Source organism: Ascaphus truei, chromosome 5 (genome assembly GCF_040206685.1).
Source record: "Ascaphus truei isolate aAscTru1 chromosome 5, aAscTru1.hap1, whole genome shotgun sequence".
Lineage (NCBI taxonomy): Eukaryota > Metazoa > Chordata > Amphibia > Anura > Ascaphidae > Ascaphus > Ascaphus truei.
In genome coordinates, this window is record NC_134487.1 from 218,569,018 (window position 1) to 218,593,634 (window position 24,617).

Here is a 24,617-nt window from a genome sequence, read left to right on the forward strand (position 1 = left end):
GTTCATCAGAAACGAGAGGTTCAGAATTTAGTGAGAAGAAACAAAGAAATCTTCTCTATACGGCCAGGTAGAACTAGCGTAATTGAACATGACCTAGTCTCTGAACCGGGGGTCCGAGTTAACCTTAAACCGTACCGAATCCCAGAGGCCAAAAGAAAGGCTATAAGTTTAGAGGTTAAAAAAATGCTAAAACTAGGTGTAATTGAGGAATCCCAAAGTGGGTGGAACAGCCCTATAGTCTTAGTCCCAAAGCCAGATGGTACAACAAGGTTTTGTAATGACTACCGGAAACTAAACGCGGTGTCAAAATTTGATACTTATCCTATGCCCAGGGTAGATGAACTTGTAGAGAGACTGGGCAAAGCCCGATATCTCACAACCCTAGACCTAACAAAAGGGTACTGGCAGGTTCCCCTCACAGAAAGGGCAAAAGAAAAGACAGCCTTCTCAACCCCAGACGGCCTCTTTCAGTATAAGGTGTTGCCTTTTGGCTTACATGGAGCTCCCGCCACATTCCAAAGAATGATGGATAAAATTTTAAAACCACATGCTCGGTATGCTGCCGCCTACCTGGATGATGTGGTAATCCATAGTGAAGATTGGCAATCCCACCTTCCAAAGGTCCAAGCTGTGCTTGACGCAGTCCGGTCTGCTGGACTAACTGCTAACCCCGCTAAATGCACTATTGGTCTGGAGGAGGCCAAGTATCTGGGATATTCTATTGGCAGAGGTTTACTCAAACCCCAAACACTCAAAGTGGAGGCGATACAAAATTGGCCAAGGCCAGTTACAAAAAAACAAGTAAGGACCTTTTTGGGGTTAATTGGGTACTATAGAAGGTTTATTCCCAATTTTGCAACTAAGGCAACCCCACTAACTGACCTCACAAAAGCAAGAGGACTGCTAAGGGTAAAGTGGTCCCCGGAAACCGAACAGGCCTTTAGAAGCCTGAAAGAAGCTCTCTGTGCCCAACCAGTGTTGGTCACACCTGACTTCTCCAAAGAGTTCGTAGTCCAAACCGACGCATCTGAGGTAGGGCTGGGGGCGGTACTCTCCCAGGAGTCTCAAGGTGAGGAGCACCCCATCCTTTATTTAAGTAGGAAACTAAATCCCCAGGAGAAAAATTACTCCATAGTAGAGAAAGAGTGTCTCGCAATAAAGTGGGCTGTAGAGACGCTCAAATACTATCTGTTGGGGAGAAAATTCCGGTTGGTCACAGATCATGCACCCCTTACCTGGATGTGTCAAAACAGGGAAAAGAATGCTAGAGTGACCAGGTGGTTCCTAAGCCTACAACCCTTTAAATTTTCTGTGGAACACAGGTCAGGGCACAAACATGGCAATGCTGACGGGTTGTCAAGGATGCACTCCCTAATATCCATGGTCGCTCATCCCTCGAGGTCTGAGCTGGGGGGGAGGATATGTGACAGAAACCAGGGGATGGTAATAAATTCCGTATATAGGGCTCCCAGGATACTAGACAGTTTCTATCCTGTTTGGCCTGGGAGTGCAGCCTTATAATACATACACTCCATCCCACAGTTTGGCAAGCGCTGGAACTGAGGGATGAGAGATCCAGACCAGAGTTTGTCTGCTGCCTGATTTCTGTCACCTGTCATGCTAATTAGGAATCAGGTATGAAAGACTGATTTCGTGTTTGCTCTGGTCTCTCCACAAGAGCCAGGAGGCTGGAAGGCTGCTGAACTACAGAGGGGAGAAGCCTCTTCCCCAAACAGGTTCAATCTTTCTGTTCATTTGTGTAAGACTGCAAAAGTACCTTGTTTTGTTGTTGGGAGTGGAAAAGCCACTTCCAACCCTGAGTCAGGGATATCTAAGTTAAGTTATCGCTCAGGTGAGCAGCTTTTGTTTTGATCTGTTTTCTGTTGTATGCACTGTGGCAGTCTCAGTGCCTGGGACTGAATAAACCAGGCATAGCCTGTTTAAAGGAACAGTACGTGACGCCTCATCATTTAACCTACCCTAAAAGACCGTGTTCTAAACAGTCCCGGACAAACAACGGAGCCCCGGAGTAAGCCGTTTGTCACAATATATATATATATATATATATTATATATATATATATATATATAAATATTATATATATATATATATATATAAATATATGTATATATATATATATATATATATATATATATATATATATATAATCAAAGAATAAATAGATCTTCCGGCGATGTTACAATGAATGAAGCAAGCAAAAGGTATACTTAAAAACAGTGTCTCTTGGAATGTTATCTGTGCTTGTCCTTCCCCCGGTGTGGATGTGTTTTATGGCTAGAGGTGTCAAAAGGTTCCTGAAAGCAAGTGATGTAAGAGTGTGTGTATCTGTGTGAATATAAATGAATGGAGAGCCCACAGTATATACAGTGCTTTACAAAAGGTGTGTGTGGAGTCGGAGTGGATATAAATGGTGTGGGTAGGTTTGGAAATGTGAGAGATTGTAGCACAACTAAAAGTGTGTGTGGATACTATGTGGTCCCTATTGGTGTATAGGGATGGAAAAACAAGGAGTATTAGTATGTGTAAGAGACAGCTGTGTGTGCATACATATAGCACAGTATGTACAGATTGTAACATCACCGGAAGAAGAGATCAGTGTATCTCGAAAGCTCGCACAAATAAAAGCATTTCGTTAGCCACAGAACGGTATGACCTATTTATTCTTTGATTATTGAAGCTCGGCTAACACAGTACTGATACCTCTACATGAATATATATATATATATATATATATATATATATATATATATATATATATATATACACACAGTAGGCACTACGATACTGTGTAGAGACGAATATCAGAGGCAGAACTCCAAAAGGTAGTCAAAAGAATATATTGTATTAACAAAACATAATTTCCAACGTTTTGGTCCTCGTGCGGGACCTTTCTCAAGGTGATCACCTTGAGAAAGGTCCTGCACGAGGACCAAAACATTGGAAATGATGTCTTGTTAATACAATATATTCTTTTGACTACCTTTTGGAGTGCTACCTCTGATATTCGTCTCTACACTGTATTGTATTGCCTATTTGTACTTTACAGGATTTGCACCCACCATATTGATTGCCCAGACAGAGTGGCTATTGTTCTTTATTATATATAGTCTGGGAAATGACATGCAAATGAGCACACAGTGCCACCTTTTATCTCAAGCTCACATTACTTGAGCAACCCTTAGCCAATGCATGCTGCTTTAGACACAGCTTTAAAGCAAGGGCTTGGGAGATGCAAAGCCAGTAAACCCACTCACAGACATGTTTCAACCTTGATGGGTATCATTAGTGTGAGGTTGGTTGCTGGCAGCCAAAATGCCAGCAACCAACCTGATATATACATAGACAGACAGACAGACATATACATATACACATATATATATATATACACATATATATATATATATATATATATATATATATTTTTTGCATGTCATTTCCCAGAATCCCTTGCTGCAGTGGAAGCGCTGTATGCTGGGCGATAATGGGGAAAGACAGGGTTGCAGACCTGTCTAAGACATGCAAATGAACATACAGTAATATTTACAGTTGCTTTATGCTTTACTGTGGAGGGTTTTTGTCACTTTTTTTACCCACCATAAGCTTAATAATTGTGGTGAATACCTAGTTTAGTCTCAAACCAGCTTAGCCATTACAACCAACCTCACACTGATGATACCCATCAAGGTTGAAACATGTCTGTGAGTGGGTTTAATGGCTTTGCATCTCATCCCAGCCTCTGTCTAAAAGCTGTGTTTATAACAGCATGCATTGGCTTGAGGATTTGCTTGTGTAATACGAGCTTGAGACAAAAGGTGGCACTGAGTGCTCATTTGCATGTCATTTCCCAGAATCCCTTGCTGCAGTGGAAGTGCTGTATGCTGGACGATAATGGGGAAAGACCGGGTTGCAGACCTGTCTAAGACATGCAAATGAACATACAGTAATATTTACAGTTGGGACACACACACACACACACACACACACACACACACACACACACACACACACACACACACACACACACACACACACACACACACACACACACACACACACACACACACACACACACACACACACACACACACACACACACACACACACACACACACACACACACACACACACACACACACACACACACACACACACACACACACACACACACTGTTCGACAAACCTATACATTTGCTCGCCCCGGGCGAGTGGATTTAACCCCCGGGCGAGTAAATATTGGCCCAAGCAGAACACGTTTGGTACTGTACTACAGCACCGACATTGTTTATTGCACTAAATCACGACGGCACGCCGAGATCTACCCCAGCTGCCGCCAGTAACAACCGCGCGCCGCCGCGTTTCCCCCACGCACCCCCCCTCCACTTCGCGCGCAATTTAAATCCCTTCCCGACCCCGTACCCGGCTCCTGCTCTGCCCCTCTGCTTCCCCGCACACCCGCTTACCTTCATTTGATCTCCAGGGGTGTCGGGGAAGCCAGGGGAAGCCGGGGAAGACGGGGAAGCCGGGCGCGCATGTTACTGTGACGTCACAGTGCGCCGCCACGCGCCGCGGCTACCCGCTTCCCAGCCGCATGGAGCCGGCGGCTTTTGCTTCAATAAGCAATGTCGCTACTGTAGGTGGCGAGTAGATTTTTTTGTGTGGCGAGTAGATTTTTTGGTGATTTGTCAACCACTGTGTATATATATATATATATATATATGTGTGTGTATATATGTGTATATATATGTATATATGTATATATATGTGTGTATATATGTGTATATATATATGTATATATGTATATATATGTGTGTATATATATGTATATGTATGTGTGTATGTATATATATATATGTATATGTATATATATATGTGTGTATATATGTATATATATATATATGTGTGTGTGTGTGTGTGTGTGTGTGTGTGTGTGTGTGTGTGTGTGTGTGTGTGTGTGTGTGTGTGTGTGTGTGTGTGTGTGTGTGTGTGTGTGTGTGTGTGTGTGTGTGTATCTATATCTATATCTATATCTATAGATATAGATATAGATATAGATATAGATATAGATATAGATATAGATATATATATATATATATATATATATATATATATATATATATATGTATCAGTACCGTGTTAGCCGAGCTTCAATAATCAAAAAATAAATAGATGATACCGTTCTTTGGCTAACGAAATGCTTTTATTTGTGCGAGCTTTCGAGATACACTGATCTCTTCTTCCGGCGATGTTACAATGAATGAAGCAAAAGGTATACTTAAAAACAGTGTCTCTTGGAATGTTATCTGTGCTGTTCCTTCCCCCGGTGTGGATGTGTTTTATGACTAGAGGTGTCAAAAGGTTACTGAAAGCAAGTGAAGAAAGATTGTGTATGTGTATCAGTGTGAATAAAAATTAATGGAGAGCCCACAGTATATACAGTGCTTTACACAAGGTGTGTGTGGAGTGGAGTGGATATAAATGGTGTGGGTGGGTGTGGAAATGTGAGAATTTGTAGCACAACTAAAAGTGTGTGTGGATAGTTAGTGGTCCCTATTGGTGTGTAGGGATGGAAGAACAAGGAGTATTAGTATGTGTGAGAGACAGCTGTGTGTGCATACATATAGCACAGTATGTACAGACATGGCCTTTAGCGCTCATGGGACGAGAGTTCACTAGTGTCAGTAATGACTCATAAAATTTCGATCTCTGTTTAGGCCACTGCTAAGTGTCCCGAACAGTTGCATAAATTTGTATTCATGCAACCGTCTCTCTTTTGGGGTTTTAAGATTACCTTTGAGTATGGCAACCCTCAGATCGTTCATCTTATGGCCAGAGTCAGAGAAATGTTCGCCAACAGGACTGTCTCTTGTACCGCGTGTGATGCTGTGGCGATGCAGGTTCATTCTCTTGTTTAGCCCCTGCCCTGTCTCACCTATGTAGTAGCAGCCCCCTGGGCATTTCATGCACATGGTGAGGTACACGACATTGCTGGAAGAACAGGTGAACCTTCCTCTGATTTTGTATTCCCGATTCCTGTGTGGTATTTGTATTGTGTCCGCTGTGTAGAGCATTGCGCAGGTTTTGCATCTTGGGTCCTGGCATGGTTTTGTCCCGCATTCAGTTGTACTGCTGAATACTTTACTCCTCACCATAATATTCTTGAGATTATGGGGTTGTCTGTATGATAATAAGGGTGCTTCAGGGAAGACCTGTTGCAGTTTTGTATCTTCCTGGAGGATGGGTTGTAGTTTCCTGGCGATCTTGCGTAGGGCTCCTATATATATATATATATATATATATATATATATATGGTAAGAGAAAGAGAAAGCCCCAAATGAAAGCACTCTAGTCTGCCTATGAAGTACACTGATACATAATCTTTATCAGATAACTGTCACAGAACAAAGGTTAAAAAAAAGCACAGAATAATTAAAAATGAGGCATGGATCCCCTGTACATAACAAGACTTGACATAAATCCTCCAGTAATTAGTTTCTAATGGGAATACAATACCTGTCAATGTTGACAGAAAATACACACTGATGTACCTGACAAGGTTGACAGAATAATACAGACAAGAAGCCAAACTGAGGTGGCTATGGCTAAGTGGTCAAATCACATAATAACAATACACTCTATTCCCATGAATTTCTAGGAAATATCTCAAATAACACAGTATGAGAATGTATGATAAGGCCACACAATAAAAGCCTAACACTATTCTGTGCTTTTTTTTAACCTTTGTTCTGTGACAGTTATCTAATAAAGATTATGTATCAGTGTACTTCATAGGCAGACTAGAGTGCTTTCATTTGGGGCTTTCTCTTTCTCTTACCGTATCTACTTGCCCATATAGCACCACTGACTTATCACTGTATATTGATGTAGAGGTTGGTATTTGGTCACATTTATCTATCTTGTGGATGCGGGGTCCCTCCTTTCTCCCACTATATATATATATATATATATATATATATATATATATATATTATATAAATATAAATAAATTAGTGATGTACCGGGTACCCGGCATAACTGGCCATATTTCATGTATCCGGAAATTACCCGGACACTCGGTCCCTCGGTCCTCCTCTTCAATAACCCACTGTGTCCGGGGCGGCAGGAGAAGAGGACGGAGAATGGTAGGAGCGGGACAGAAGAAGAGGAGGACAGTAGCCAGTGACAGAGGAAAAGGTGAAGGATATCAGCCGGCAGAGAAGGTGGACATCGGGCGGTTGAAGGAGAGGGTGACGGAAGCCAGCAGTGACAGCAGCTGGTGGCAGAGGGAGAAAAGGACAGCAGTCGGTGGTGTTGGAAGAAGAAGACCATGTGAGTGGAGCAGGAGTGGCACAGGAGTGTGGCCATGGATCAGCGTGCTGTAGCAGCGGCAGACACTGGAAGTCAGACAGGACTTCCAAGTCAGACCACAGTGTTGCGCTCCTACCCGCTTTTTGCTTTGGCTAATGTGAGTGTTCATAACTCGACTATCAGAAAAAGACTGAACAAAAATGCTTTGCGTGAAAGGATACCCAAGAGGAAACTACTGCTCTTTATAAAGAATATTCCTGCCTCTGTGAAGTTCGTCAAAGAGCACATACAGTAGGTGATCCAAAAGACTACTGGAACAATGATCTCTTGACAGACATGTCAAAGGTATATATTTTTGGCCTCAGTGAGAAACGTTATGTTTGGCGAAAACAAAACATTGCATTCGAACAGAAAAACCTAATCCCAACCATCAAACATGGCTCACACCAAAATTGGGAGGTCTTGTGGTCTCAATTGTCTTAAAGTACTTTTCGTTGGTTCAGCTCACTTATCTTATTAATTGATATTGTCCGAAGGGCACAACATTCTTGATTTGGAATCTCTAAGTTTCTTCAGCACTCATCTGGAAAATTCTAATTTATTATCTACTGTATTTGGGACAGTGAGGCAATACAAAGTACATGTAAAACTGACAATATATTCAGTACAACTAAATATAATCAAATTAGTTGTTGATGCTAACTAGTAATGGATGACTATTATTTTTCATATATCATGTTATTATGCATCATCTCTAGATCATCAATATTATTACCTTCCTTCAGGAAGCATATAACATAATCCCAAAGGTTTAATCTGAAGAATGTTCCTTTTCAATTAACTAATGTAATATTCCATAGCCTACCTAAATACATTCCAGATTTGTATTTGTCTAGTCTTAATTATTACTAAAACTATTTATTTAGGTAAAGTATGTATTTCCCTTGAAATTTGAAAACCACTTATATAAACCTTCACGGGAAACGTAGCTTTCAACAAATAGAATCTTTAACTAAGTATTTTCTGCCTTAAAAAGATCTGAAGGCAATTGTGCACAAGCAGTGTATTTTTAATTTTGTCGCAGATTAGCACCTGTAATACTTTTGAGGCTTTTAAGGTAGTTACCTCAGGAGACTGCAAAAGAAGGAGCAGGTATATTTTAGTGTCACTATTTACCTAGTATATAATAATCCTCTACCATCTCTTTGAAGGTTGACATTGTCAGAATAAACTTCCAGAGTTGTTCTACAAATGTTTCTTGCACAGTTTTCACCATGTATGGGCAGTACCATCTTTTCATAAGCTGTGTAGCTGACTGCTTTTAGGAGTAACTATAGCATGTAGAAGGTTGAGTTGCATCTTCTTTTCCATTGCTTCAGTTCAAAACATAGATGATGATTGTTGTGTGACAGCACTTGCAATTTTCCTCCATCATAACTTCTTTTCAAGAAACTCATTTTCAGCAACAGAATAATTGAATGAGGGTGTCACAGATAGCGATTGCAGGATTGCAGTCTAGTTGCTGGAATGGGTACCAAGCGAAAGTATTGGTCTGTAGACAGGCTGCGGTCAGAAGTGGGCAGCAGACAAGAATAAAATGGTTAGTAGACAGGTCAAGGTAGGGCAGGAGAGAAGCAAGCGAGTAACGTCAGAAATAGGGTCTAGTACACAGCAACAACAAAAGACACACTGAGGAAACGAGCTTGATAACTGAGGGAGCAACAATAAACAGGAAGGGAGGAACAGGCAGGGGATGTTTGTAAGGGCTGGATAGAAATGAGAAACAGGTGCTAAGCATTAGACAATCAGGAGTTCCAGAGAGTTATCTGCAGGAATAATCATCAGGCCAACAGCAGTCCCAGTTGCAGACTGGGAGAACTCCAGGCTAGGAGTGAGAGAGATCAGGGTTAGAGACCAACCAAGGACACATCTAGCATCAATCTCCCCTTTCATGGAATATCGTCCGGATAGTCCCTTTCTTGGCTTTGTGGGTAATTGCTTGTGAAAAGCTCTGACTAGACACGAGGCATGACCTGTACTGTATTTCCCCCCCTAGACAACCTGGAGTTCAAGATCCTCTCGTTGATGAATTCTGCTCACCATCAACCTAGATGGGATCAGGAGGATGAGAATGCATCAAGGAAAGAGATTCTCCTGAAAAGACTTCAGTAGCGAGATATGAAACACCGGATGCACTCTTATTGCATAAGGGAGTTGCAGGCGGAAGATGACCGGGTTTATCTGGGATGATATTTTAAAGTGACCCACTCATTTTTTTTTAAACAAAATTCTTAGTGGGGATCTTTAGACTAGGCTTTTTGGTTGAGAGCCAAATTTTATTAGCCATTTGCAATATAGGGACTGGTTTGCAGTGCCAGTCAACATTTTTTATGTATTGTTCTTGAACTCCCAAAGAATAATTTTATGGTTTCCTCGATCTCTTGTCAAGAAGAAAGTCTCTGAGACCAAGGGAATGGAACAGGAGATTGGTAGACAAAGAATGAAGGTTGAGTGATATCCTTAATTTGCAAATAAGGGGCTTTGTTGAGTAAAACTATGCCAAGCATTGTTGTAGGCAAACTCTGCAAGGGGCAAAAATGTGGCCCAGTTGTCCTAGAGGTGTCTGATGAAATATCTAAATACTGTTCCTGGGTCTGGTTCGTTCTTTCCATCTGGTCATCTGATTGAGGGAGAAAGCCGGAGGATAGATTCAGGTTGATTCCCAGTGTGCAACCAAAGCCTCTCTAGAATTTGGATCCCCTTGTTAGATATGACTTCATTTGGACCCTGTGGGGTAATAAAGTGGCTAATTTTGGTGAGATGGTCTATCACAACCATGATAGTGTTGTGTCCTCTGAATAGACGTAATCCAATAATGAAGTTCATTGAGATGGACCCCGATGACGTGTTTGTTCAGGGTGTGGCGGTAGTAGTAACCCCAATGGGGAGGCAAAGGGGTTCTTGTTCCTGGAATAGTTTTCCCAATAAAGAACATATTTGCGTACATATTGCTGGGATTTAGGACACCAAAAAAAGTGGGCCAATAGTTCCTGTGTTTTGTGAACACCAAGATGTCTGGTAAGTTTAGAGTCATGCATACAGTAAGTTGCAAATCTTACACATTCTGGACCAAACAGGTGGCATTGGAAGGTCCAGAGGCCATTTTGCAGGACTAGATCAACGTTGTATTGGGGTGATTGGGTTGCATAGGAGTGATTTTTGAGAATAGGTGCCCTTAATACAGTACGTGAGAGAAAGTGAGAGGAGAATGTGATACCAAGGAAATATTTATTGGGTAGCATGGTTTCTTCACGTTAAAATTTTGAAGTAGTTAGGCAATAACCTGGATAGAGCATCTGCTTTCCCTTTCTTAGAGCCAGGGCAAAACAAAATATGGTAATTGAATTGCAAAAAGAATATAGTCCACCGAGGTTGTTGAGCAGACAGTCATTTGGCTGATCGAATAAACTCCAGGTTCCGATGATCAGTAAGGATGCTAAATGAGTGAGTCCTTCTGAGAAGTGTCTCAATTCAGAAAAGGTGGACTTAATGGCCCAGATTTCTTTTGTTCCAAATGTCATAGGTTTTCTCCGCTGATGACATTTGATAAGAATACAATGCGCAATGGTGATTGAGCATCTTTGGTCCATTCCTTTGAAAAAGGATATCTCTGATGACAGTCGGAAGCATCAACTTCCAGAACATTATGAATGGAAGTTCAGGGTTTGGGTAAATAAGGACAGGAGCAGAAGTAAAGAGAGAGTTCAATTCTTCAACGTCTGAATTAGCTTCTGGTGGCTACTCAAAAGGAACACCTTTTGGGTGAGTTGGGTGTCTGGAGCAATAAGACCAGAGACATTTTTAAATGAATCATCAATAGAAATTGGCAAAGCCCACAAACCTCTGAACATCTTTCTCATTCTTTTAAATTTGCTATTCCACAAAAGCCTGAATCTTATTAGGATCCATACTCAGCCCCTTAAGGAAGATAATATACCCGAAAACTGCAAGCGGGATTTTTCAAACTCACATTTCTCTAGACTAATTTATAATTGATATCTGCAAAGACGTTGCAGGATAATTCGGACAGGTTTTTGACAATCCTAAAGATTATCCAAGAAAATCAGGATATTATCAAGATAACGATCCACAAACTGGTTCAGGAGATCTCAAAGAGTCTCATTGATAAAATGCTGAAGGTGGCAGGAGCGTTGCAGAGACCGAGAGGCATGACCAAGTTTTCAAAGTGTTCATAGCGGGACCAGAAAGCCATTTGTACTCATCCCCTGGTCGTATACAAATTAGATTATAAGATTCCTAGAGGTCAAGCTTTGCAAAAAATCTTGGTAAATCTTAACCTCACCAGAAGTTCTGAGATCAAAGGTATTGGGTATCTACTTTTTATTTTTTACAAAGAAGAGAGAATCTTCAGCAAGATAGGTAGAGTCAGATGTTACTTTTAAAAAGGTTATATTGTAAATACTCTCACAGAAATTGTAGCTCAGGTTTGGCAAGGGAATACATTATCCTGAACTGAATTGCAGCAATTCAATTCAACAGGCATTTGGTCGGTGTAGAGAAAGCAGATCAGAATTTGTTTTTGCCACTCACTCCTTGAAAATGTTTGATATTGTGATGGGAGTGTACTGGAATGGGTGGAACAAATTCCATACATTGCTATCAGGTGAGCTGTTTGAGGGTAGACTACAAAGTTCACAATGTTCTCAGGGAAAAGTAACAGTTCTGGTTTTCCAATTAGTTTGAGGGTTATGAATCACAAGCCAAGGATTACCCAGAATAACTGGAAACAAAGGAGAAGGGATGAGGTTGAACGAGATCTCCTGATGGCCAAGCTTCACAATGAGTTAGATTACCAGTTTCATGGATAACAGGACCAGAGCTTAGTGGGGAACCTTCGACAACTTCCATCTTCTTTAGGTCTGGATGAAACCAATCATAGTAGTTGTAGAGAAACAAAGAGTGCCTTTCTTAATGATAGTAGTCAACAGGAAGTGAGGATTCCTGATAAGTTACTATCCTCTTGAGTAGTAAAGAATTCGGTTGTAACCTGTGCAGTAGTCATAAAAAAATCCAGAGGGTATACCGTACGCGACCTGAAGGTTCAATAGAAAGAGGGGGGGTTAGGCCACGCATATAGTGCTGGCAACGGCGACAAATGAAGTCACCCGTCGCCGTCGCCATTAGCGAAAGTTGTAATTAGGTTTTTAGCGACGTAGCTGAGACAAGGCCAGTGACGTCACTAAGGGGGCATGCCGTGCAATTTGATTTGTTTAGAGACAGTCACATGTGGCGACTGTCTCTAGAAAATTAAATTTACCCTGCTTCAAAAATTTTGGTCGCTTCTTCGCCGTCGCTCTTACTATAAGCGCTTGCGACGGAGTAAATGTATTTGTTTCGGAGCGCCGTCGCTGTCACATGGCACTATAAGCACAGCCTTAGAATGGGAAGGAGACAGAGGGGAGAGGAGAGAGATAAATGTAGAGGGAGGAGAGATAGAGAGAGAAAGGGGGATATCACTGGGGCTGCCAGTCACAGTGGAGGGCAATCACAGAGATGAGGGACTGGGAGTGGGCAGCAACGGCAGGTTAACCTTGAAAAAACTCACAGCAGGAGGAGGAATGTGTGTATCTCCGAGACAGGGGGTTCCTAGAGCTGAAATGAATGGGGTTCAGCTTCAGAGACTCCCTTCTTCAATCCTATGTTAAAAAATGTCCCACTTGGATTTACGCTTTACTACGAATTGGGAATGTAATTTCTAGGGAGATTTCCAGCTGCTCTACTTACTCTAATTGGCTGAACTGCATGGCAAATGGCTAATGTCTCTCCTCCCTCTTCCCTGCCGGACAAAAGCAGGGAGGAGCTACAAAATGAATACTGGAGTGTAAGGTCCGGTGGAACACCTCTCTCTAAAGGGGTTCCCCCCGCGACTTTACTCACCCCCGCTCCAGCTCTGCCTTCTCACCGCCGCGGGCGGGATCTCCCTTCTCCTCCGCTTCCTGCGGCGGCTACTGATCTCGCGCATGCGCGCGCACGGACGAGGACCTTTACGTCCTTCCTCAGGGGGAGTTCCCGCCCCCAGCTGAGGCCACGCGTGCCTCTCCCACGCTGCTCACACTGCCTCTCCAGCGCGGTGCACACGCCTGATGCACGTGCACCGCTCACAAGCTGCACATCTAGCACAGCTGTGGTAAGTTTCTCCCTACCAATCCCTATCTTTCCTGGGGTCGCTCCCTCGTTACTCCCCCTCTCCCTATTGGTCCTTCCTCCTACTTATACCTTGCTCAGCCATTCATTCTTTGGCTGAGCATAGCTTTGTATGACCTGTGTTAACCACGGTTGTGCCTGCCTCAGTTCCTGTCTCTTTGTCTCCTTAGTGATCCCTTGCGTACCGAACTGGCCTGGCTGTGGATCCGCTCTGGTCTTCTACCCTTGGTTTGTATCCTAACCTCCTGGACTCCCCGACCCCTTCACCTCGGTTTGCGGATTCCGACCTACCTCCCGGCTCTGGACCCCAGGCTCTCGGTACCACCTATCTTCTGGAACCTCCCTTCTCGTCTGGCGAGTATCTTACTTTATCTTATACTCCCAGACGGTTCCAGACGCCTATTTTCCACTTTCCAGGCGTGTCCCCGTAGCTGTGGGTGCAGTTTGTTACCCATCTCACCTCAGTTTCGGGGTCCCTCCTTGTCCGTGGTGAGCACAGCATAACATGGAGGCTGCTTACAGGCTCTCCAGTTAAGCAGAGGATATACCCGATGGTTCTAAAATAACATATGATATGTGGTGTACAGCACCGTGTACTCTCCTCTACAGCATTGGGTTTGACAGAGAATACAGCTAGTCAGAGAAAATAGCATTCATGGTATTCCATCTTTGCAGACCTTAAGTGGACATGGGCTTCCTAGGCTTCTTTCTTCTGATCTTATTAGTCCTTGAATGGTATTTGCATTGGTTCAGCTTCTGGAACTGTGGAAACTGCTATTCTTGAAAGTTTTGTAGTTGAGGAAGCAGTATAATTTCTTAAGCCAGGAATGGCTGAGCAGCACTGTCTCTCTAGTCTCCTCTCCAAAATTCTTAAGTCACTCTGGATACTGAGGCAAACAAAGTCTTCAAATAATGTCGAAGCAACAATCCAAGCAAATGAATCATTTATCTGATCGGAATGAACTCTATGAAAATGGAACCGGTGGGTGGATTAATTCCAGAATGTGTCAGCTACCCATCTTTGGAATTCCGCTGCATATTCAGCAGCTGTACACTTCAGAATTGCTTCTGCTGTAGCACAGCGATTAGTGTTATCAAATACGAGAATCAAAGCATCCCGGAAGTCTTGCACATTCTTTAACAAAGGACTATTTTGCTCCTGAAGGAGAGATACCCAAGAGAAAGCCTCATCTTTTAATAAGGAGATAAGTCCTATTTTATCTGTATCAGTTTTATAGACCAAGGGAAATGGAGCCTGCACTAAAGTCACCACAAAATCTTTCTGGGAGAGGTAGACGGCACGCTGACTGGACAGATAAGACTATCTGGGAAGTACGAAGATCCTGCAGCCAAGTTTCAGTTTAAACAATCTGCAGTTTGCAAATTGAAATGGCTTGTGTAACTTGCTGAGTCATTGCGGATCCTGTTCCAGTGGGCTCCATAATGGGCCTGTCTATTCTGGTATAGGCAGACACTCCAGGGCTGGAGTCTAGTTGCTGGAATGGATAGCAGGCAGGAATGGAGGTCAGTAGATGGGCTGAAGTCTGAGGCAGGCACCGAGCAAGTAGTGATTGAGAAAAGGCAGATTGAGGTCAGAGGTGGGCAGCAGACATGTAGCGATGTTACATAGACTGGCTGAGGTAAGGGGCGAGCAGCAGACAAGTTATTATGGTCAGATTCAGGACAAGGCCAGAGGCAGGCAGAAGACAAGTAGCGATGTTCATTAGACAGGCTGAGGTAAGGGGTGGGCAGCAGACAAGTAGTTATGTCAGTAGATGGCAAAGGTCAGAGGCAGGCAGCGAGCAAGTAAGGATGGTCGATAGGTTGAGGTCAGATGCAGGAGAGAGACAAGTGAGTAAAGTTCGAAATTGAGGCTGGTACATAGCAACAGCAAAAGACACAATGTGGCAGCGAGCTTGCTTACTGAGGGAACCACAATAAAGAGGCAGAGATGAACAGGAAGTGGAGGTTTATAAGGGCTGGTTAGAGATGAGAGATATGTGCAAAACATTAGACAATAAGGAGCTTCAGAGAGTTCTCTGCAGGAATAAGCATCAGGCCAACAGCAATCCCATCCGCAGAGAGAGAACTGGGAGAACTTCAGACTTGGAGAGCAATGACATGGGTTTTTGCACTATTCCTTGATAACAAATCCAAGGAATGGTGTTTAATGTAAATAATGTATTATGGAATCATTGTTTTCTATTATCTACTGTAAGAAGAGCTGCCTGACTGTGGTACAGTGGTGTATTGTTTATGGTTACTATACAGCTTATCCTTTGATTTTGTATTTCCGTGTTAAGCAATATATCCACAATATCATGACATCATCATGTAGTCATGTAACTGTCTTGTTGAAATGGCGTATAGGGATAGAAATTTGTATATGAATTGATGTTAATCAATTTCCTCTTATACTATACAGATGGAGCTAAACTAACCCTCTGCAGTTCAGCGGTCACCTGTGGTGACATAACTGCAGAGCTCACGGGACCAGATGAATAATGCATGCAATGCAAGCATGAAACCCCTTGCCGCGCGACTGACAGATACACTGTCTCCAGGTTAGCAGACTTTCACTTTTTTGGCCATGGCACTCAAGATAGTAAGTCTGTCTACATTTGTAGGTCACTTGTGAGGAAATGACTAGACAAAAGTGGCTAATTTTATAAAAAATATTTTGCGTCTCATCTTGTAATTAGCCTTGTGAAGGTTTAGACCAGGGGTGGGGAACCTTTTTTCTGCCAAGGGCCATTTGGATATTTATAACATCGTTCGCGGGCCATACACACACACACAGGCAGGTACACAGCAGGCATGTAGGCACACAGAACCCTGCCCCCCTACCTCTGGTAGTTGCTGCTGCTGCTGCTGGGGGGATCATGTAGGGCGGATGCTGGGGTAAGTGTGGGGGGAACTGCTGGAGAAGCATGGGGGAAGTGCGGGGAATGCTGCGGGGGAAGTACGGTGGCTGCTGGGGGATTACTGGGGATAGTACGGTGGCTGCTGGGGATCTTGTAGGGCTGCCGGCGCCTCTCACCCCCTCCTCCCGATCGGGCGCGCGGCGGCCTTTTTTTAAAAAATTCGTGCGACCCTGGTTATAGCAGTTGCCTTAGCATGGCCAGACCAAATGATTTCGAGGGCCTTATACGGCCCTCGGGCCTGACGTTCCCCACCCCTGGTTTAGACCATCAAACCCAGAATTAGGCATTATTTGAGGCTGCAGTTTATTTTATCATGAGCTGCCCTGGTGGTTAGGCTTGTAGGTGGGAAGGTTAACTTAATGTTTGCTTTAATGGTGTATGCAATGGTTAGTTAATCAGGCTGTGGTAAGTTTAAGAGATGAGTGCAGAGGTACAAACAGAGAGATATAGATTGGGGAAATAAGCATTTATTTAGTAAGTAGCATCAAAACAATACAGCTTCATGTCAGCCTACCAAACAAATAAAACAGGCCTATCCCCCTTGTAGGGGATAACTCACACCCCCAGTCCCTATCTGAAGGCCTGGAATGCTAGGCCTCTTACCAGCCTCTGACCCATAGTCCAAAGAGGTAACTGTTAACATGGGCTCTTAACATCAGTCTCCGGGTTTTGGTTTGGTATTCATAGGGTGCAACCTCTGGCAAGTTTCATGGTCCACTGCACCCTGGGATATCTCTCTGGCAGCACCCACTTCCTCAGTGCTAGATAGATCCCCTGCAGATTAAGCAGGGGGATTTTCTACCTGTCTGATGAGCCAGGTGGAGACTAGCTAATTGTCAATAGCTGCAATTAACCAGCTCCCTGCTGGACTCATCAGACAAATACAGGCTTTCTATATGAAGACCTTTTAGACAGTTGTTAAGGCCCTGTCACAGAAAGGTATTAGGATTATTAACAACTTTGTTTCCATTGCGGACATGAAGCCATGCATAATGCATGTCTACATGACCACTATGATAACAAGAAGTCAATAATTCATAGTTTGCATCTCAGATAACTGGGAAATATGCAAATTTAGATATGTAAAATGTATTAAATGATTTACAAATAGCATATTTCTCAGGTATCTGAGGTGTGCACAGGTATCTTGCCTCACATCTTTAGCAAAAGTCCTATTCCGTCTAGCTGAGGCAACATTTCTGGCTGTGCTTTCAGGGCAATTTGCAAAAATGCAGCTTATTGAGTACAGTAGGTTGGAAAATAATTTGATGAATTTGTCTAATTTCCTTACAGTTGATGCAGACCGCACAGAATAAAATATCCAGAACCAAATTGCTTAGGGCTATTTTAATACCGTGAGTTTCACATCCATATGAAACTGGCTGTTTCAGAGTTTATTGAATAGGCCCTGAGAAAACCAGTATAAAAAATGAGTTACCATAGATTTAAGTTGTTCTCCTCACAATAAATAGACTTTTACAGTGTATGATTGTTTTAAGTAGTTTAACACTGTATGTTAATTGGATTTCATTCATAACTATGGCTAGTAATATTTCCAATCACAATTTATTATCTGTTTTGATTGCCAGATGTCCGGCAATTTATTACATGTCTTAAAACTGTAATTATTTTGTGCTAAAGTACTACTAATGCTACAAGTAATAGAATTGATCTGCTCAGTTTAAGACACTGGTGTATTTATTTAGCAGGTGATCTAGCCCGATAAATAAAGTTACAAATCTAATGCTTCAGCTAAAGGTGCTTGTGTCAGACTTTCATATTGGCTCCACTGGGCTCTAAAGATAGATTAACTATTTACTGCTGAAACTGATATTTTCAAGTTCTCTTGTGGTGGAGGTGTACAGGAAGTTAGTGTAAGGATTCTGCTTGATCCATGCCAGGTTTTCACTACAGTCCAGGTTTTCTCTCTCTCCTGCCCTTTATGCTCTCTGTGGCCATTTTCGGTGCTGGCAGCCTGCTTTATAAGGCTGCAGTTACCACAGGGAGTCGCCGAGCAAAGTTCTGTGTGTTTGCAGCTCCTGTCGGTCTTTGCAGTTACGCCTTATCTTCTTGCATGTTTTGAATTCCTGTTGCTGACCCTGGACCGTGACCCCGACCTCGCTGCCTTCCGCCTGCCCTGTCCTCCGCTTGCCTCCTGGACTGCCCCCAGCCCTGACCCCTGCTTCCTTACTCTTACAGGACTCTGTCCCTGGGTTGTGGTCAGTTTATTTGCACCCCTACCTCAGCCCTGCAGGTCCGCCTCCTGATTTGAGATGAGCACCGTCACAGTTATGCATTGTTAAGGACTTCGTGGCCATACAGATACAGCGGCATTTATTTAAAAAAATCCTGAATCCTTTTTCGTGTGCTCTGCTGTATTTCACGCGCTATTCACGGCACATTCCCGCATTCACTCTGCCTTCACGCCATCTTCACACCACCAGGCACCCGCGGTTTACCGCGGTTGATCTGTTTTGATTTAATGGTTTCGGATATCTTTGGGTGCAATTCTTCGTGTATCCGCCAGGTGGAAGAAATTATTGAATTGTATTGTGTACAGTTCTATCTCTACTACAGTGTCAATTTGCAGGTGTTTAAAACCCAGATAAAAAAACAAGTCTACAGTACCACAGTGGTTCATTATGATTTGACCTTGAAGACATTATCAAATTTGGGCGCTTCATAATAAAAACTTATAAAACTCAAAGCTGTGTGCTTTTTTCTACATTTCTACAGCCTTGCACAATTGCTGACTGGACTGGACACCATGTGTACACTGTACATGTATAAAAAACCTGACTGTAGTTATGCATTTTTTAAATTGCCTGAAATTAATTCTGCAGCAGATACCATGGTGACTGTAGCAGATATATATGAATATTTCATTTAGAACTACGATTTTTACAATTTTTCACCTGACGTTCGTGGTTGGAAGCGTTCGATAAGAAAAACCTTATGTAGCGATCTGTCTTTTTTTCGCATTGCCCCTCCTGCCGGAGATACAAGAGGGTATTGGGGTGTGGTCCCAGATTTTTACAGTATGTTTGATCATGGCAACTTCAAAAGGAGAAAGGTCGGGTTTAATCCATATAAGATTCGTCAATCCCAAACTAGCAATGTAAAAGCGCCGGCAACAGCTCCAGCACCGGCTTTAAATAATAACAGTCCAACAGTCAGTGAAAACCTGGTGAATGGCAATCCTTGCTGCCTTTCCCCACCGGTTACCTACAAAATTTACAGCCTGAGCCTGATTTCACTTACAGGTGCCTGCAACCTTGCATGTACCAAAAACATTTCCAGTTTAGTTTCATCAGCTGTCAACTACAGGTGTAGGAGGCCAGCTATCACCTGTCAACTATAATGCAGACTACGGTATTGACAGTAGCTCATCTCCACCCATTTGGCAAAGTTTAAAATGAAGGTAAATATAATGTACAGTACAGTATTAAGTTTAAAGCTGCAGTTCAAGATGTCGTTTAAAAAAAAAATATTAAAAAAAACAATACATTACAGTATGTGCATCAATACAATATGCACACAGACAAGTGATTAGCTAAAGTATGCTGCAGATCGGCCCGTTCTCCTGTAATCAATTGCTTTGCTCAGGGTTATTTAATTTAATTAAATTCTTGCACAATTATTGAAAATGTAGTCCTGCAATATGATTGACTGAGCAGTTACTACAGTAGATACAATTGGTGGACAGCTAGGGAGAGGGCGGGGCTTAAGAGCCAGAGCCTATCAGAAGTTTGTTCTCATTGTACAGACGCACATGTACTGTAGGATATTGCTTGAACTGTTGCTTTAATTCCCAATGACGCGACGACGCATACGCAATACCGGAAATAATAGCATCATTTTTTTCCCCAGAAAAGAAACTTTGAAATCAAGCTGAAAAAGGCAAAAGGAGGAATTTCGATGGACCTCTAATATCACTTTTTTAAAACGTTGCTTGCGCATTGTGAATCTGATTTAAAAATCCAATTAGCCAAAACATTTACAGTGACAATGCAATTTGTATTGATTAGGATAGAATAATTGTGAGCTTTATAGAAAACCTTATACAGTATGCTGCTATGCTTTCATATTAAATACTTTTTTACATTGTACTGTAATCATCACTACGGTTTGATGTTGCATTTTGCAATGTAATTACAATAGACTTGCATGTATAATTAACTCTGCTAAGAAACCCCCAAATAAAAGTGTACATCTTTTATTCTATATGTATTATTTATTATTCAATACTTTGAAACGCATATGTGCATCATCACATTTGGGCGCATGCATGTGTGTCTCATTGGAACCTTGTTGAAACGCATATGCGCGTCATCACATTTAGGCGCATGCGTGTGTGAATTTCTAGTCTGAAAAAAAAGAGACCACTTTTTTTGTTTGTTTTTCTCGACATGGGCTTGCTTAACAATTTTTGCTATTCTTACAATCAATCACTAGCTTTTTTATTCTACACAACAGTCATGTATACTGTACTTTATGAGGTGGGTGGCATACTGTAATTTTTATTTGGGGGGTGCGGGGTTCAAAACATTCTGCTGACCTGTTCAAAAGATTTATTTGAACTAATAATCCTGCATTCACACCTCCCCCCTCCCCCACAGACACACACACACACACACACACACACACACACACACACACACACACACACACACACACACACACACACACACACACACACACACACACACACACACACACACACACACACTAAGCCTAACAAACCAAAGTGAATTTAACTGCTTATCAACACCTCCCCCCGTAGTGATTCATTAGAGGTTGAATGAATTAGAGTAGAGGTTAATTTCCAGGCTTTGTTTAACTGTGACTTCTCATTCAATGTGAATTTCAAGTCTGAAAAAAAGAGACATCCCTTTTTTTTCTCGACAAGGGCTTGCATAACACCTGGGATGGCAAAGTTGCTGTAAACTGGAGTAATACAACATCACCCTCCCCCCCACACACACACACACAAAGTTCAAATGATTCTCATGAATTTAAAGAAGGAACAATTTTATTTGTGCAGGATAATAATGGAAAAATTAATAATACAAAAATACAGTAGGTCGCCTCTTCTTCCAAATTTACAATCTTGTCTTTATCTTCTTAGTAATGGCTGCATTGCAGTCTTTAGTTCTTTTGTCATTGAGAGAGTGGGGGATTAGTGTAAATTACTGACTGTTACTACTGTATACACACAGTACAATAGTTTTGCACATGTTCCCCCCTTCCTGTAGTGCTCTGAAAAGAAAAGAAAAAATTAGTGAATTAAAGGCATTGAGTATTTCACAATATGGGACTATAACTACTGTCAAACTATATACAGTATGACTGTATAACTACAGTATATACTGTAACTCTATACTGTATACAGTATAACTATAACAAGTTATGGATTGGAGCACTGTGTCTTACCTGCCAATATTGGGGGAGGGGTGGGTGGGGATTTCCTGCACTTTATCTTCGCCCAGTTCCAAACATGCACATGCAAAACAGAAATAGAAATAAATGATTATATACAGTACCAAGCATTAAAAACATTAAACAATGAAACAATTTAAAAATCAAGAGGTTTTTGTTTTTTAGTTCAAAACATTTTTCTATAAATTTTAAACTACAGTACAGTACACTACAATCAAACAGAAAAGTCATTCGGAAATTGGCTGGCCTTCCAGGGAACAGCCCTTATATGCCTCAAAAGGCCATTGATGGTGTCTCTCACGGTTCTCATAACATGAGTGTTAACAATAAAATAACGCTGCACTTCTTCAAAAATTGTGTTCCTTAAATTTGACGGCAGAGCCTTCTTGGTTTTATTCCCTTCATAATTTACATTGTGGGTCCACTCGCTGTACATCTCAAATCTGACGTGGTGTTTAAAGATGAACAGGGCATATTTCTGGGTTGGACCAGCACTTCCGATCTTGTATTTCTCCCGGATGCGCTGGGGCAGTTCTCTCAAGATGATAAACACAAAAAACAAAACTGTGCGCTACTACCTAACTACCTATAAAGTTTAAATGTATAAAAATATACAGTGCAGTGACTATACCATCAATTTAGTGATAAAAATTTTATAAAAAATTAAACCACAACTCCCACAGTGAGATAATTATACATTAAATAATAAGTGCCACATAACCGTGTTGGGGATAATGGCATCTGCAGCTGTAAACGCAGGGTGGCTCAGCACCCCACACACACTAAGAGAATGGAAACAAAAGAAAACAGCGCACAACGCCAAATAGTGAAGCAAATTCAACAATATATTATAGAATTAAAAAGGGGGTAATATATCTGCGTACATGAAAAAAGTTGGTAAAAGGCATGTAGTGTGTATCACACTGTTTACCACTCGGCAGCTGTTAACTGTAGATTCAGGTGCTTGCTTCCCTCTGCTGCTGCAGCTCAGTTGATTCTGGGGCAGGACGTCAGTCTTTTCACTCCCAAGGGGATTTCCCTTCATGCAGCCAGGTTCAGCAGCTGGTACTGGGGCTCGGTGAAATCGCTCCGGCTTCCTGGCCGATATGAAGCTGCTTCTGTACCTCGGCAGGTGTATCCTCTGCACAGAGGTTAAAACGCAGCTTGCTGGGGTGCCCTCAGCGTGCCACGGTGCCGCTCGGTCGCGGGACGCTGTGTAATGACGTCACTGTCTACACAGCAGTGGTGGATTCAATAGGGAAGTTTGAACAGTCTTACAAAGTCTCTCACAAGTGTCCAAAACAGCACACAGGATGAAATAAAAACAGGACAGGCCAATACATAGACAAAGGCCAATGTAAGCAGATATAAGGCAATAGAATGTTACATCCAACTAGTTTCGTAGAATTCCCTGAAGAAGTAGTTAATTCTACGAAACTAGTTGGATGTAACATTCTATTGCCTTATATCTGCTTACATTGGCCTTTGTCTATGTATTGGCCTGTCCTGTTTTTATTTCATCCTGTGTGCTGTTTTGGACACTTGTGAGAGACTTTGTAAGACTGTTCAAACTTCCCTATTGAATCCACCACTGCTGTGTAGACAGTGACGTCATTACACAGCGTCCCGCGACCGAGCGGCACCGTGGCACGCTGAGGGCACCTCAGCAAGCTGCGTTTTAACCTCTGTGCAGAGGATACACCTGCCGAGGTACAGGAGCAGCTTCATATCGGCCAGGAAGCAGGAGCGATTTCACCGAGCCCCAGTACCAGCTGCTGAACCTGGCTGCATGAAGGGAAATCCCCTTGGGAGTGAAAAGACTGACATCCTGCCCCAGAATCAACTGAGCTGCAGCAGCAGAGGGAAGCAAGCACCTGAATCTACAGCTAACAGCTGCCGAGTGGTAAACAGTGTGATACACACTACATGCCTTTTACCAACTTTTTTCATGTACGCAGATATATTACCCCCTTTTTAATTCTATAATATATTGTTGAATTTGCTTCACTATTTGGCGTTGTGCGGTGTTTTCTTTTGTTTCCATTCTCTCAAGATGATGTCTGTGAGCGTAAAAATCCTGGGTGCTGGAGCGTGGGTGTGCTTCTGGCAGCGGTCAAGGGTAGGTGGTCTGGGAGGATGCTTTCCTCCTGTCGTGGCCTTATCGGGGTTGTCATCTTTTATCGTGGCCTTACCTGGTTTGTCATCTCCTCCACCAGAAGGGCATGCATGTATTCTACAGGTGGAGGGGGTGAGTGTGGAGGCTCCTGTTGTGAGCTTGGTGTTGGAACCGTGAAGGTAGAATAAGGTGCCTCCAGGCCTCCCTCCTGCTCCTGCGTCGGACATACAGGGGCAGGGACTCCAAGCAAAGAATACATTCCTGCGATGTTCCTCTCCATGTTATCCATACGCCTATCCATATTCAACATGGTCTCCAAAAGAAGATCAATCTTTTGCATCGTTGAGTTTTCAGGGATTTTGACAAAACTTAAACCATTCAGCATGCGGGCGAACGAGCTGGATCTGGTGCGAGGAGTGCTGTAGACATCTGCGTGGATGGTGCTGGAGCAGATGAGCTGGGGGTTCCCAGCAGAGCAGCATAGGGGATGGGTGCTGGAGCAGATGAGCAGGGGGTTCCCAGCAGAGCTGCATAGGAGATGGGTGCTGGATCAGACGAGCTGGGGGTTCCCAGCAGAGCATCAGAAG